Source organism: Lithobates pipiens, unplaced genomic scaffold (assembly GCF_037356315.1).
Source record: "Lithobates pipiens isolate NorthernLeopardFrog02 unplaced genomic scaffold, aLitPip1_a1.2 Scaffold_8, whole genome shotgun sequence".
NCBI lineage: Eukaryota > Metazoa > Chordata > Amphibia > Anura > Ranidae > Lithobates > Lithobates pipiens.
Genome location: NW_027507903.1, coordinates 114730057 through 114745254, shown reverse-complemented (window position 1 = coordinate 114745254; position 15198 = coordinate 114730057). Strand labels below are relative to the sequence as shown.

The 15198-nt window shown below is 42.6% G+C and overlaps 1 protein-coding gene across 1 annotated transcript in view; it reads right to left on the bottom strand.

Annotated features, from left to right (window-relative positions):
* Positions 1–14455, bottom strand: part of INSYN1 (inhibitory synaptic factor 1) — a 42406-nt gene extending 27951 nt beyond the window's left edge. The window contains exons 1-2 of the mRNA XM_077472921.1: positions 14105–14455; positions 13322–13598 (exon numbers count right to left, since the gene is read on the bottom strand). The gene's annotated coding sequence lies outside the window, so the exon portion shown is untranslated. The remainder of the gene's footprint in view (positions 1–13321; positions 13599–14104) is intronic.
* Positions 14456–15198: the final 743 nt, after the last annotated feature.

Sequence of the window (15198 nt, the reverse complement as noted above, 5' to 3'; positions counted from 1 at the left end):
AGGACATGCAAGCACCATCATACAGCTTTCTAAGCATTCTGGTAGCTATTTGTGTTGCAACCTTGGGAAGCAACGGTCTATTGATGAACGAGCCAAAATGGGTGGCCCCCCGGTGACAACTTCAATTGAAAAATCAAAGACACTGGAAAGAAAATTGTCAGCCAAATGGGCCAATCAAATTCAGGCACTGTTCAGGTATTTTTACAGCTGGTGGCGTCAGAACACGAGAGCTGCGGTGATAGATTTATCTATTTGCGCTGTTTGGCATTCATGGGAGAATTGGTTAGATCTTTTTTGTTCTTTTTGTATGGAAATAGATTTCTATGCCTTTCTTCTGTGCAAGAAATTCACATTACAGCCAAATACAGATACTAAGCATCAGTGGTGGCTGGTGCTCAAAATATTTGGCGGGGGCTCAAACAAAATGAGAAATACTGAAAAATAAAACACCATCGATTGCAGCCTCACTGTGCCCATCAAATCCAGCCACTGTGCCATCAATAACAGCCATTGTGCCTATCAAATGCAGCCACTTGTGCCCATCATATGCAGCCACTTGTTCTCATCATATGCCGCCACTTGTGCCCATCAAATGCCACCACTTGTACCCATCAAATGCAGCCACTCGTGCCCATCAAATGCCACCACTTTTGCCCCATCATACGCAGCCACCTGTGCCCATCATATGTGCTGCCACTTGTGCCCATCAAATGCCGTCACTTGTGCCCCATCATATGCAGCCACTTGTGCCCATCGAAAGCTGCCCCTTGTGCCCATAAAATGCCACCACTTGTGCCCATAAAATGCTGCCACTCGTGCCAATCAAATGCAGCCACTGTGACCCCCGTCTGGCACTTACTCCATCTTAGTGGCGGGTCAGGCAGCGGGTGCCACTAATTGTAGGTCCCACTCTGAGGTTTGAACTGTAGAGTATTTCCACTAAGGGCAACCAGCTCAACATTTCTTAGTTGTGCTATTAGAGTCCCTCTAGCCCGGGGGTCAGCAACCTGTAGCTCATGGCCAGGTGACTGGTAGATCACGGTCTGGGCTTGCTGACCCGCTAATCCCAGAGCATCAAACAGAGTGCAATGCACTGCCTGGCTAGCAGTCTCTAAAGTGGTGCCAGTAGCAGGAAAGAAGAGAAGAGATCTCCAGGTCAGTGTAAAGCAACACATGGGGCATAATAGCAGCATTGCTTTCTCACCACCTGCTTTAAACCCTTGGACCTCGCAGAAGCATATAGTTACAGAACGCTTGCACAGTGGCCCAATTTACTTAAATGGGTCACGATTGGCAGGTGATAGCACCCACCAAAAGCAACAGGGGGCTTCTTTCCCGCTGCGGCATGTGTACACCTTTGGCTGCTGCCCCAGGACCTAACAGGGGTAGGGGGCAGTAAAACTGTGACTTAACTGGAGGGTTTTACATCCCCCCAACTTTACATGTGAACAAGCCCTAAGGGGGGCACCTGCCAAATAAGGGCTCATACACAAATGCAGTAGGAACATTGCTCCTCTGAAAAGTGGTAGTATGGCAATTTGAGTTTTCAATCAGGTGTGAGGAGGCAACACTGAGCGACACTGTGCCCGGTGATCTTTGATTTCTCCCATGTTATTCAGGTAGATCTTCATCTCTTTAAGGTTGCCTACCCTTGCTCTAGCCCCTTCTCACTTTAAAGCGGAAGTAAACCCATCAATTTGATAGCTTAAAAAAACAGTTAATATTCCCGGCATGCCGGAAATGCTAGCTGTCACATTGGTTGTGTTCTTAATTAAAATGTCAAACCATCCAATGGCTGGTGTCATAAAAGATCACATGTGCAGCATCATAGCAGTTGCAGATTAAACAGAGGCCAAGATGGCAACTTCCTTGGCTGAAAACGATAGGAGGGTTTACTTACACTTTAAGTTACTCCATCCCTACCTAGGAGTATGATTTTGGGAGGAAACCTGTGGATGAGGCATACCGCTCCCAAGTGGGGACCCACAGAGAACACTCACTAGTGACCCAAACAGGGGCGGACTGACCAGTCATTAGGGGCCCGGTCTCGGCCACATGAGAGGCCACTTGAAGCGGCATTCACCTCCTGGGCTCCTCTGCTGTACTGATGGGGCCCAGGTAAAATAGATTTATGTTACAGCAAGCCTAGGAGCATTATCAATGCTTTCACCTGGGCAAAGTGCTTTTACCAAAGCGGAAGAATAAAGTTTTCTGGGCCCCCCTGCTGGCCAGGCCCGGTACAGTAGGGCTGACTGTACTGCCCTATCAGCGGCCCTGCTTGTGAGGAATGAAAGAATATTGCCTGCTGCAGCTACTGTTGTAACGTAGAAGGTCTGTACTTGGGGCTCGTCCAACACTGGGAAATGCCACTGATGGACTACTGTTCTTACATGGACTCTACCTTTGCAGGTATGCCAGGGCAGCACACAGCATTAGGGTCATAGGAAAAATCCTGTTCTTGCCTGTCGGACTTGAGACGTTAATTTTGCACTTTTCTAAGTAAAGCTTTTGAAATCTTGTTCTCACCTAGTCTGAAGTTACTCAAGGGGTGTAATGCAAGTAATCAACACATTGGAAGACATCTTTGTAAAAATTAATACAGTTTGAACTGTACCTGGGGTAACAGAATTTCAACAAGCAGCTGTCAGGGCTGGGCTCAGCCCTTCCTTCTCTGAGCTGGCCGCTAATTGCCAGCTCCTTTCTCTCCACAGTGACTCACTTGTTGATGACATCCTGCTCGTCAGTCCTGCTTACTTAAGCCGTCCAGCCCAGATTATATCTGCCTTTGCCTTGGTCAACATCACAGAGACTTTGCTGTTAAAGGCTTGCTTGGCTGACATTCCTTCTGGCTCCAGCTAATGCTTGATGTTCCACTATGCTGATTCCTGGCTTCCTGACATTCTGGCTTGTCTGACTATCCATTGGGGTTACCGATCTTTGGCTATGTTTTGACAACCTTTGTTCCATTTACTTTTATTATTAAACAAGTGTGATTTAACTGTACTTCTGTTTCGGTCTGATTCATGGTTTCTGACAGCAGCCTGTCGTTAAGCATGTGCCTGGGTGTCGACAATCTCTCTGTGAGCGGTCTGTCTCCCATAGCAATTGGAGTGGATTTCTGCCTCAGAGGTCTCCAGCCTGTACACAGGTACATCAGAATTAGGTGAAGTGAAATGCCCACATGAAGTCTGCACTATGTACATGGCAGGACCCCATACTGTTACTGGGAGTAAGGTAGTGGTGATATGCTGGCTAGGTGGATATGGACAAGGCTCAGCATGTCCCTCCTAAATGCAGATTACAGAGAAGGTTTACATTGGGGTTCCAAGAGTTAACTGGAGAAAAGTTATAGTTGTACATATCCCATGCTTATTATCTCCCAAGGCCTCACTCCATCTTTTGTGACTTCTGGGCTAGGGGTCCTAGGATACCCCGTGCTAAAAATTTGGACTCAGTATTGGGGTTCCGATCACTAGGGAAGAAGCCTAAACATACAAGCTCCTCCACTACCAGGGCCTCCATCACCTTTACAAAGTCACCACTTCCTGACCGGCTGGTTGCTTATGCACTTGACACTAGTACTAGAGTCATTAGCAACAGTAGCCTCCTCCCAAATGCATCTTCTCTATTTTATCTTGTTTCCTTATTAAGCCCTGTTCTGTGATGTGCCATACATGCATTGCACCCCTTTAAGATTGTCCTCAAGTAACTTCAGACCAAGCCAAGTTAAATAACAATAATGTTCTTTAATGAAGTTGTTTAAATGTAACAAATGAACAGTTCAACGAGATATCTTCAATACACATTCCTGTAGGCAATCTTCTAAGTATCTCGGTAGTTAGTCTCCTGGTGCCCCCGAATGCCCCATGAAGTAGTCATATCTTAGGTGAGAAAGTCCTTAAAGTGTCCGTTACCCCAACATTTCATATTCCTGATATGTATCTGCTGTACCGTGTACATGTATGAGAAAGTGTCCTGTTTTCTTTGTATCACTTCCTTTGTGTGAAATCCCTGGTGTTCCTGACGGTCCATCTGCTTTACTATAAAAAACTGACCACACTAAGCAGGAGAACACCCTGTGGTCAGTTCTCTAGCTATGCTATGAACTCAGCCTGCTCTCCTCCAATGATCAAACTTGTCCTGACACGCTATTGATTCTCCTCCCCCCAGCTCTTATGCTACTGAAAACAGAGGGAATGTGATTGCTTATAAAAAAGGGAAAAAAGGTATTGATGATGTTTTTTTAATATCTATGTACAAATGTTTTGCCTTTCATTTCTATTTTAAACTGAATGGATTGTTTTACAAGGTGATCGTTAACAATCACTTTAAATCCAAAGCATGAGTCCAAACCCCTAGATCCCACAGGGGGTGGTCAAGTGTAAGGAGTTAACATCCTTAGCATCATTATATTGCTTGAATGGGGAGACCTGGAACCTTACTGCCGGTTGCATTACTAACTATGACACCCCACAGAGGTGGTTCCCGCCTTTTTTATCTGTTTACCCCTGCAGGGGGCAGTATTTTCCTAAAACACCTGGGAAAACCTGGGCAGCAGTGTTAACCCTTACCTCCCAGGGATTACCACTTCAGTCGGGCAAGGACAACTAAACAGTGCAGTATTCTAACACAGAAATTTACCATAGACATCAATTGAAAAGAATAGAACTTTTATTAAAACATAAACACACATGCACACGAGCACACATAAAATATAGAAACTTCACGCAGTTGGTTTCAATAGAAAGGAATTTCACTTATGATTTCAATGCTGCAATGCTAATATGCCTAAATGCCTAGTCATCATGCTTCTAATTCATTATGCAAGGTAAAATGTGAAACCAATCATTGAACTGGTAATGCTATTTTGCAAACACTGCAAATTGGCTAAAGTAAAGCTGTCCATAGATGATTCTTTTTTTCCATTCAACCAGTGGGTTGAATGAAAAAACCCACACAGATTTCCTCCATCCACACAAAAGAGGTGGATGGAGGAATCCCTGTGCTGGGACACTGTATTCAGACAGCAAGACTGACAGAATACACTGATCAGGGGCTGCAGCCACTGATCAACAAACGTTTTCTGACTTGTTCATTCAATGGGTGTCAATCTAATGATCGACTGCTGTTGAACAGGGTTTACCACACGCTGACCACATTTCATCTGGTCACTGCTGAACCAGCCAAATTTTGAACCATCTATGGCCACCTTTAGAAAACCCATTAAAGCGGTAGTAAACTCGCAATTTTTTTTTTTTAACACCTGCAAAGCAAAAGGCATAATGAGCTAGTATGCACCGCATACTAGCTCATTATGAAATACTTACCTTAGAATGAGGCCCCGACATCTGGCCCGATCCATGCCGAGGGAGCTGACATGCTCCCTCTGCGTTTCTTCCGGGTATCGCGGCTCCGGCGCTGTGAGTGGCCGGAGCCGCGATATCGTCACTCCCGCGCATGCGCGTGGGAGATTTAATTCCGGCCGGCCGGCCACTGCCGGATTTTCAGGCCGAGAATCCCCTTGTGCGCATGCGCCGCTGCAGTCAGCGGCGCATACCGAGGGGAATATCTCCTAAACCGTACAGGTTTAGGAGATATTTTTTTTACCTACAGGTAAGCCTTATTATAGGCTTTCCTGTAGGTAAAAGTTAAAAAATTGAGTATACAACCACTTTAAATTTACCTTACACAGAGATCTGTGATCCACCCAGGTAGATTCCTCGCTTGACAGTTAGAGTCTGCTTCCTATAGTCTGTTCCATGCAACATTGTCTCCTCTTGGCTTGTATGCATCACCAATTACCTAGATTCAAACTTCCAAGGCAGGTTTGAATGAAATTGATGGCTACCGTATAAAATCATCCAAGTACTGATATTTTGATGAATTAAGCATTCTGTATGTGAGAGACAGCAAAGAGCTTACTATGGGAGTGCTTGGGAATATCTCTCTGAAATCTGTGATTGGCCTGTATCACACAGGCTTCAGCTTGTATAAGAGGCTGTGAACAGCAAACTTTTACAAAGCATTTGCATAACTTTCAGCTAGCTTAAGGCTACTTTCACACTGAAAGCGCCTGGCGTTAGCGGTAAATCACCACTACTTTTAGCAGCGCTTTACCATTGTTTTTAGTGGCACTTTTCGGGTGCTAGTGGGGGGCTTTTAACACCCGCTAGCGGCCAAAGTAAGGGTTAAATGAGCCAGTGTTGCGGCGCTGCCAAAGGTCTTTGCAGGCACTTCGGCAGCGCTGCCCATTCATTTCAAATGGCAGGGGTGGTTTAGGAGCTCTGTATACAGCGCTCCCAAACTGCCCCAAGAATGCTGCTTGCAGGACTTTTTTCAACGTCCCACAAATGCACCGCCCCAGTGTGAAAGCACTCAGGCTTTCACAGTGGGGAGACATGGGAGGCGTTTTCAGATGCTTTACAGGCTCTATTTCTAGTGCTAAAACTCCTGAAAAACGCCTCAGTGTGAAAGTAGCCTTATTGAAGCTTTTAAAGTACTATTTAGTTCCAATTGGTAAATATTGAACACAGATCCTGACGGGGTGCTGATTGCCACTTTAAACAAGCTGCTAGTGGGCTTCAGCACTTGAAGCTTGTTGAAAACCTGCTAGCAGCTTCTTAAAATTACAACCAGTACTCTACTTAGGATCTGTGTATAACATTTTCAAACAGCTAGAGGATACTTTAAATGCTTAGAGATAGCTGCTTGAAGGGCTTTGCAAAAGCTGGTTGAAAGTTTAGTGAAGCCTTGCTGTTCTTATACAAGCTGACGCCTGTGTTAATGTGGAGTTCCACCCAAAAGTGGAACTTCTGCTTTAGGCACTTCTCGCCCCCTTACATGTAAGTTGTTCCGAATGACTCAGTAGGGAGCAGGTCTGCTGATAAACGCAGTACAGCCAGCTCTCCTGTACTGAGCCCAGGCCCCATCAGTTAAAAAAGGGGAACTCGTGCATCTGCTGAGCAGGAGGGCTGGATGTACTGTCCTACTGCAGACACCAATCGTCTTCTGCCTCCCCCTGCAACACTGCCAGCTTCTCCTCTTTCGCCTTGCAGCTGCACTGCAGGTGAATTGGTTCTAGCACATTCGCCCCTTTCCATCTTCTGTCTGGGCCCCCCTGTGTTCCCCTTCCTCCTGCAGTGATGCAGGCTTCTTTCCTCTTTTGTCCCATTGGCAGCTGCTGCGGGCACACAAGGTGATGTTTTAAGATGGAGAGAGGGGGAAGGGGCCGGTATATATGTCATTTTATGGCCCTTTCCTTTCCCGAATAAACACAGTGAGTGATCAGTACCAATCCCTCCTGTGCCCATTCATCACTGAAGCATAGTTAACTTTTGTTTACTATGCTTCAGTATGTAAATGAGCAGGAAGCCTCAGAGTGCTTCTTATTCATTCATCTGTACAGCTGAGGCTACAGAGAAATGTACTGATAAACTTACTGTATGTCCTCAGTCACTTTTGTCAGGGGGGTTGCCTGTCAGGTAGGCTGGAAGGGACCCCTCCTGTGATTTCTAACAGCAACTCTAATAAGAAGTAAAGATTGAAAGCCTGGAGCTTGTACTTTTTAAAACAGCAATGGCAACTCCCATTTTTATCTTCTCTTGTTTCCTTTTAAGGTATCCACTACATGGAAAACTTCTGTCAGCCATTATAGTTGTAGTTATATATGAGTAGGTAGTAGCAGTTAGTCACATTCTACTGGATTTGTCTTGTAATGTTGAAAAATGTTTCCCCACTCATTCAAATAGCTTTGTGCATGAGTTGAGTAAGCTACTTGAATGAATAGTGAAACGTCTTCAACATTACAGAGCAAGCCTAGTTACATTTGACCAACTACTAGTAGCTTTACCATGAGATACAGTAAGAACCTTCACAGACCATGTATGGGTAAATAACTAATTCAGATTTCACATAAAAAAATAAGTGCATCTTTACCAGAATTCTAGAATCCTTAAATTATTTCAAAATTTTTGCCTTTTGGATCTTTGTATCAAGATGACTGCAAATAACTGAAAAAAGTTCAGTTATTTCCAAATGAAGATTTGATTCTTAAATTTAGGATGTAACCATATACTACAAGAGTCCGCATGAACGCAGATATGGCAGTAGATTATAGATATACCTGAAATTCAACAAATTCTGAGGTCTGTCCAAGCCATAGGTTCAGTTGGTCAGTGGGAGAACCAGGGCTAATGTCTGGACAAGTATTGTACCAAACACTTTCAAAGCAACCTTGAAACCTTGGCTATTATTGAAATTTAAATTATAGTACGTCTCCTCGTGGGTATCAAAATACCTATTCTGTTTAGGATTCATAATTAACTCTGGGAAGAACATCATCATTAGACATGTACATGTCTGCCAATAGCGTTTTTAATGGTAGTGAAACTGTAAGACCACCTTAGGTTAATGCTACAAAAGTCAGGACAACCATCACATTTTTGTAAATATTTTATTATATCTTTCATGTGAGGACACTGAAGAAATGACACTTTGCTGCAATGTAAAGTAGTGAGTGTACAGCTTGTAAAACAGTGTACATTTTCTGTCCCCTCTAAATAACTCAACACACAGCCATTAATGTCTAAACCACTGGCAACAAAAGTGAGTACACCTCTAAATGTCCAATTTGGCCCCAATTAGCCATTTTCCTTCCCTGGTGTCATGTGACTCCTTAATGTTTAAGGTCACAGGTGTGAATGGGGAGCAGGTGTGTTAAATTTGGTGTTATCGCTCTCACTCTCTCATACTGGTCACTGGAAGTACAACATGACACGTCATGGCAAAGAACTCTCTGAGGATCTGAAAAAAAGAATTGTTGCTCTACATAAAGATGGCCTGAGCTGCAGTACGGTGGCCAAGACCATACAGCCGTTTTACAGGACAGGTTCCACTCAGAACAGGTCTCGCCATGGTCGACCAAAGAAGTTGAGTTCTTGTGTTCAGCATCATATCCAAAGGTTGTCTTTGGGAAATGGACATATAAGTGATGCCAGCATTGCTGCAGAGGTTGAAAGGGTGGGGGGTCAGCCTGTCAGTGCTCAGACCATACGCCACACACTGCATCAAATTTGTCGGCATGGCCTTCATCCCAGAAGAAAGCCTCTTCTAAAGATGATGTGCAAGAAAGCCCGCAAACAGTTTGTTGAAGACAAGCAGACTAAGGACATGGATTACTGGAACCATGTTCTATGGTCTGATGAGACCAAAATGAACTTATTTGGTTTGGATTGTGTCAAGCGTGTGGTGGCAACCAGGTGAGGAGTACAAAGACAAGTGTGTCTTGCCTACAGTCAAGCATGGCGTGGGATTGTTATGGTCTTGGGCTGCATGAGTGCTGCCGGCACTGGAGTGCTACAGTTCATTAAGGGAACCGTGAATGCCAACATGTACTATGACATACTGAAGCAAAGCATGATCCCCACCCTTCAGAGACTGGGCTGTAGGGCAGTATTCCAACATGATAACAAGTCCAAACACACCTCCAAGATGACCACTGCCTTGTTAAAGAAACTGAGGGTAAAGGTGATGGACTGGCCAAGCATGTCTCCAGACCAAACCCTATTGAGCATCTGTGGGGCATCCTCAAAAGGAAGGTGGAGGAGTGCAAGGTATCCAACATCCACCAGCTCTGTGATGTCGTCATGGAGGAGTGGAAGAGGACTCCAGTGGCAACCTGTGAAGCTCTGGTGAACTCCATGCCCAAGAGGGTTAAGTCAGCGCTGGAAAATAATGGTGGCCACACAAAATATTGACATTTTGGTCCCAGTTTGGACATTTTACTAACTTTTGTTGCCAGAGGTTTAGACATTAATGGCTGTGTGTTGAGTTATTTTGAGGGGACAGCAAATTTACACTGTTATACAAGCTATACACTCACTACTTTAAAGCAAAGTAGCAAAGTGTAATTTATCCAGTGTTGTCACATGAAAAGGTATAATAAAATATTTGCAAAAATGTGAGGGGTGTACTCACGTTTGTGAGATACTGTAGATTCAGGAAAAGTAAAGTTCAAGAAAAGTAAAGAAGGACATTTAAAAAATATATATTTTGTATAGTGAAGAATAGTATACCTGAGGCCTAGTAAGGCTTAGTTCACACTGGCATTAAAAGCAGGCGTTTGAGAGGCATTAAAACACCCCTCAAACACCTATGCACAAGATATAATAGACAGCACATTGTGCTGTTCACACTAAGCATTAGCGTTGCGTCGCTCCACAATTGTACCCTCATGTCGAGTCAGGAGACGTTTGAATCCTTTCCATTGCTCTCTAAATCGATGTCTATGGTAACGTTCTGCAAACGCTCTGGCCAGCATTTTCAGCACGGTATTGGTGCGGTTGAAGCATGTTAAAATTAGTCACTTTCTATTGTGGAGCAGTTTTACCACTCATCAAAAGCTATGAAACCACGCATGGGGTGTTTAGGGGGCGTTTGACGCTTGTTAAACACCCCATCCTGAAGCTAATTGATGCCTGTCAGATGCCCATACTAACGCCATACAAACACTATAGGAGCGTTTGTTGAGCACCAGTAATTTAGTCAAATGTGAACAAGCCCTAAAGGCAGTAAAATCTGACAAACTTGATCTCTATTCAAACCTTGGGGCTGCAAGTCCACCAAGAGTGTTATTTTTCTTAAAGATATACTTAAGAATCACTAGTGTGAAAATCTGATTTGTTAGCCAGCATGGATAAGGCTGACTATCAGGAAATGGATTGGCAATGTGCAGGGGGTTTTACAAAGTTGAATCCTAAAACTGATACTGAAATGACTATATTCATGTTCCCTCGCTATCTCCTACAATCCATACTATATGGAGTGGGTTTTACTTTTGCGTAACATGATGTGTACCGGCGTTTAATGAATGAATTCATCCAGTTTTAGGAGTACACTGAACACTCTAATGGGTAGTTGCCATAGACAAAGTTAATATTAAATTTCAATATATAAAATACCAAACCTACCAAAATACCTTTAGAAAAATACTGACAGCAGTGCATTTCTGTGATTAGAGTCAATACCTAAAGAAACAGGACAGATAATCTATGAAAGGAGTATTGGGACTAATTATATTTGTGCTGTTAAAGCACATTTAAATGAAGCAGCAACAGGGTTTAAACAAGACTATAGAATTATTTGATGCCCCATTCTACCCAAGAGATTTAAAATGGCATTTTATTTATTGGTTTAAAAAATAATCATTATAGGAACTAACTCCATGGTAATCCACATGGGTTTGATATGGTCCCACTGCAGTATCCTCGAACCCACATCCATCAACAAGCTATATACTTATAAAGCATTTGACACTACTGTTTATAATTCAGGTGGGTACTATTGTTAAATGCAGTACTGCTGAACAAAGCACAGAGGAGTTTGAAGCAAGGGCACCTTCCCTGGAGCCATCCTATAGCTGGCAGTGGGGCGAAGTATAACTCATGGTGCCTGTGGTTACCTAATTTCATCCTGCATAGGGTGTTGATCCAATGTTAGGCACCGTAGAAAAAAGAATAAAAGCTACCAAAAACAATATACACATTCAAAAACAACATAAAGGAATATTAGCCTGTCAACCAGGACAAAAAAAATGCAATACTGTTTACAATAAATTGATGGAGGAACCAATTGAAATATTATAATAATAATAATCATAGATATGTATCTTTTTAACATCATACCTGCTCACCATTATTTGACATTATTTGAAAACTCAGTATTATCCTTCTATCATAAAGAGATTTGCAGATCTATCATCATTATCTAATTTCAGAAATGGCAGGACTGTTTTACAGGATTTAGGTCATGCAAAAATCGCATGTACTTGGCTATGCAGGTTTGGATAGATCAGGTTCATCCTAAACAGCAGCAAATTTTTATCTTCCCTGAGGAGCTAGGGGGTCTGTTTTTATAGTAAGGGTCTACAAAATCCATACAGAGATACAAATAGGTATCCTTAGCTATATGGAACTGCATAGAATACCATCTTGTGTCACCCCACACTTGGGTTCCCACCTTCTTTTACTATCAACTAATTTATTATAATGGATACAACATTAATACATTAGGCAAACATCTCTGATTTTTATATTGGACATTTTTGTTTTTTAAAAGCTGACAACTAGAAGCCTGGCAAGTGTCATGGTGACAGGCCAGCAATGTTTATTACGCTTCTTGCATGGCAAATTATTATTCACACAATGATTCAAACTTTTGATTAATGGCTCAAAATGGCAAATTTGGTCATCTCAGATTAAGAGCTCTGAATTGGACATCTGTTGAATAATATTGGCTTTTCACTATGCAGAATGTTTTGGAACAAGGATATGTGATACCGATACATGTATGATGCTACTGTTTATGTTTTTTTCACTGACAGTGGTTAGAAGAAAACCTGTTTTTTCATGAGGGACACCATACTAACATTTTTCCCAGGTTCCACATAACCTGAAGTCACTCATGGAGTTAATTATATCAGCAATGACACCTTTTTTGATGTTTTTTCCAATATCTGAATATGTGAAATGTGAAACAACCAAACATGACAAAAAAATGTTAGGTGACTGTTGGAGCCAAGTGTTAAAGATTCATGGGGCACATTAGAGGAACTTAGACAATATAGCATATTTAGCACTTTGACTGAGATAACAAATTGGGGTTGTAGGGACTAATTGTCATTATAAATTAAAGTAGACATTCATTATAATAGGTATAAATTTGCATCGTATTGGGTAATTCCCACTGCTATGCTAATATCACATAACTGTCAAAATATTCAACTATTTTAGATCACCTCTGCAAGATGCTCTCTTACTAATATATTTATTTTACTCAGAAGATTTTATTTTTGGCTATCCTACCCATTTACCTATGCATTACTATTTTTCTTTTACTTAAGGTGGTTGACTACTTATATTATTTTATATATTAGTTCTAAAAGTATGGAAGTTAATATGGAGAGATCACACCTATGCAGTGTATATACACACACACACACACACACACACACACACACACACACACACACACACACACACACACACACACACATATATATATATATATATATATATATATATATATATATATATATATATATATAGATGCAAAGCTGAGGCTACACGTTCCAGACATCTGTTGGCCTTCTTCCACATCTATTTCCTTGTGTGTGCTTTTCCTGCTCATTCTGTTCCTCATGTGTGCTCTAGATCTTTTCCCCGATCAACCACACTGCTTCTCCCTCCACCCCCCATCCTCCATATCCCTCTCTTCCACACATCATGTCAGGCGTCTTGATTATCAGATTGCTACCTCCTCTTACCTGCTAATATAGCTGGGTGGTCTGTCTTTGTTGTTGAATGGTGGTAAACTACAGAATGTCCTTCCCTTCTTTAGTGTCCTCCTGAGTCGAGCGTAAAATGACATCCAGGTAATCCCAGACGCACAAGCTAATATAGCTTTCCTTTCTCTTCCCAGATGTTCCTCACTAGGCCACCAGAAGAACAGATGTTGTCTTTGTGTTTTCGGTTCCAAATACCACACAGGAAAGGGCTGATTGTGTAACTGGGAGGAGAGCGGCGAGAATGTGGTCCTCCAACCTATTTAGAGAGAGATAAATTATTGGTATTGTCCCTTCATTCCTGCTATTCCTGTAATTTCTTTTCTCAGTGGCCCTTCTCTATTCCTCTTCACCATTTTTCATATCCTAATGTTTTCGTTACATCTGCTTGTGCTATTTCCATATCATTTTCCTCTGCAATGTCTGCTTCCCACTAACATTAAATCATTTACCATCATCGGCCACATTCCATCAATCTCACCCTCATTACCACTGTTTCAGCTTACTAATGTATAATATGCCTACCATATGGCATAGATATACTGTATAACACTACAATGTAGATCATTTCATATTCCCTCTGCTTTAATTCCATTATTTCAAGGCAATATATGTAAACTCAACCCTCCCTTCCAATTATACATGTGTGGCCTCACTTCATTATCCCCTTTTTAATAATATGCATATTATTTCCATTTTCAGTACCCCTTGCATCCCTTCCTTTTTTTTTTGCTGCCCCCCACATCCCCCTCTTATCTCCCTCACCTTCCAGAAGGGATGAATGTCCCTTTATTCTGCATCTGCCTTTCTCCCTCCTGTGGAAGACAAGAGCAGACGCACAGCTCAGGCCTCATCTCTTCCTCTGTGGTGCTGATGCTGTAACACCGCTGATTCAGTGCTGGATGCTTTAGCTCTCTGCGACATGCCTCCTTCTCTATCCTTCTCTCCTTCACGATTTCCTCTGCTGGCCTGGTGGAGGAGGGGTCCCTCTCACTCTCCTCTTTCCCTCTCGGGGGATGCTATCGTTGCTATGTCTTTGGGTTCTCCCTTGTCAAACACAGAGAACAGAGCGTGCACCCCAGCTCAGCCAGCGAGAGGAGGGGGGAGGGGGGGCGAAATGATGGTGAAGGAGGGAGAGAAAGACTGAACATTGTTTAATAGACATTTGCAGAGTATTACTTCTATGCAGAGTATTACTCCTATGTCTCTCGGCAGGTAGTCGCCTACTTTATTACTTGTCCTGTACCAGGAATTGCAGTAGGCTTATTAACTATTTACCAGCCACAAGCATTTTATGACAGGCCATGGCCCCAAAATCCCTCTTCACTATGGGCCTGTAAGCTGTGCTGCATTAACCCCTCCCCTGCTAGGGAACTGCAGTGTTTCCTTAACTCTTTCTCCCATCAGCAGTCAAGCCATGTAGTGTGTTGTTGTGCTAATTATCTTTCCAATACCTGCAGAATATTGCTTCATTACATGCTCCATTCTGAAAAAAAATAAAGGAATGCTGAATGAAGTGATATATTTACGCTGATGGCTTTTTTCATGCTTCTACTGTGCTTTGCTCTTTTGTTTCTAGCAATTGAAAGAAATTGGCAATTGAATTTGCACTGTTTCCCTCCTATGCACATAATTTACAATAGCAATTGCGTAGTTATAGCAAATTGCCATATTTTGTGTGGGAAGTCCCAAAGCAACACTTTGTAAATCTTCCGTATTGAAGACCCGTCTATTACGCTGTGATAAAAACAGACTTTACTCGCCTCTTTATAAAAGTTGCAGAGTATGTCATATACTTTATGATTATCCCTTAGCTGCAGCATGTTCAGAAAATCTCAACAAGCAGGGCTGTGATAGCT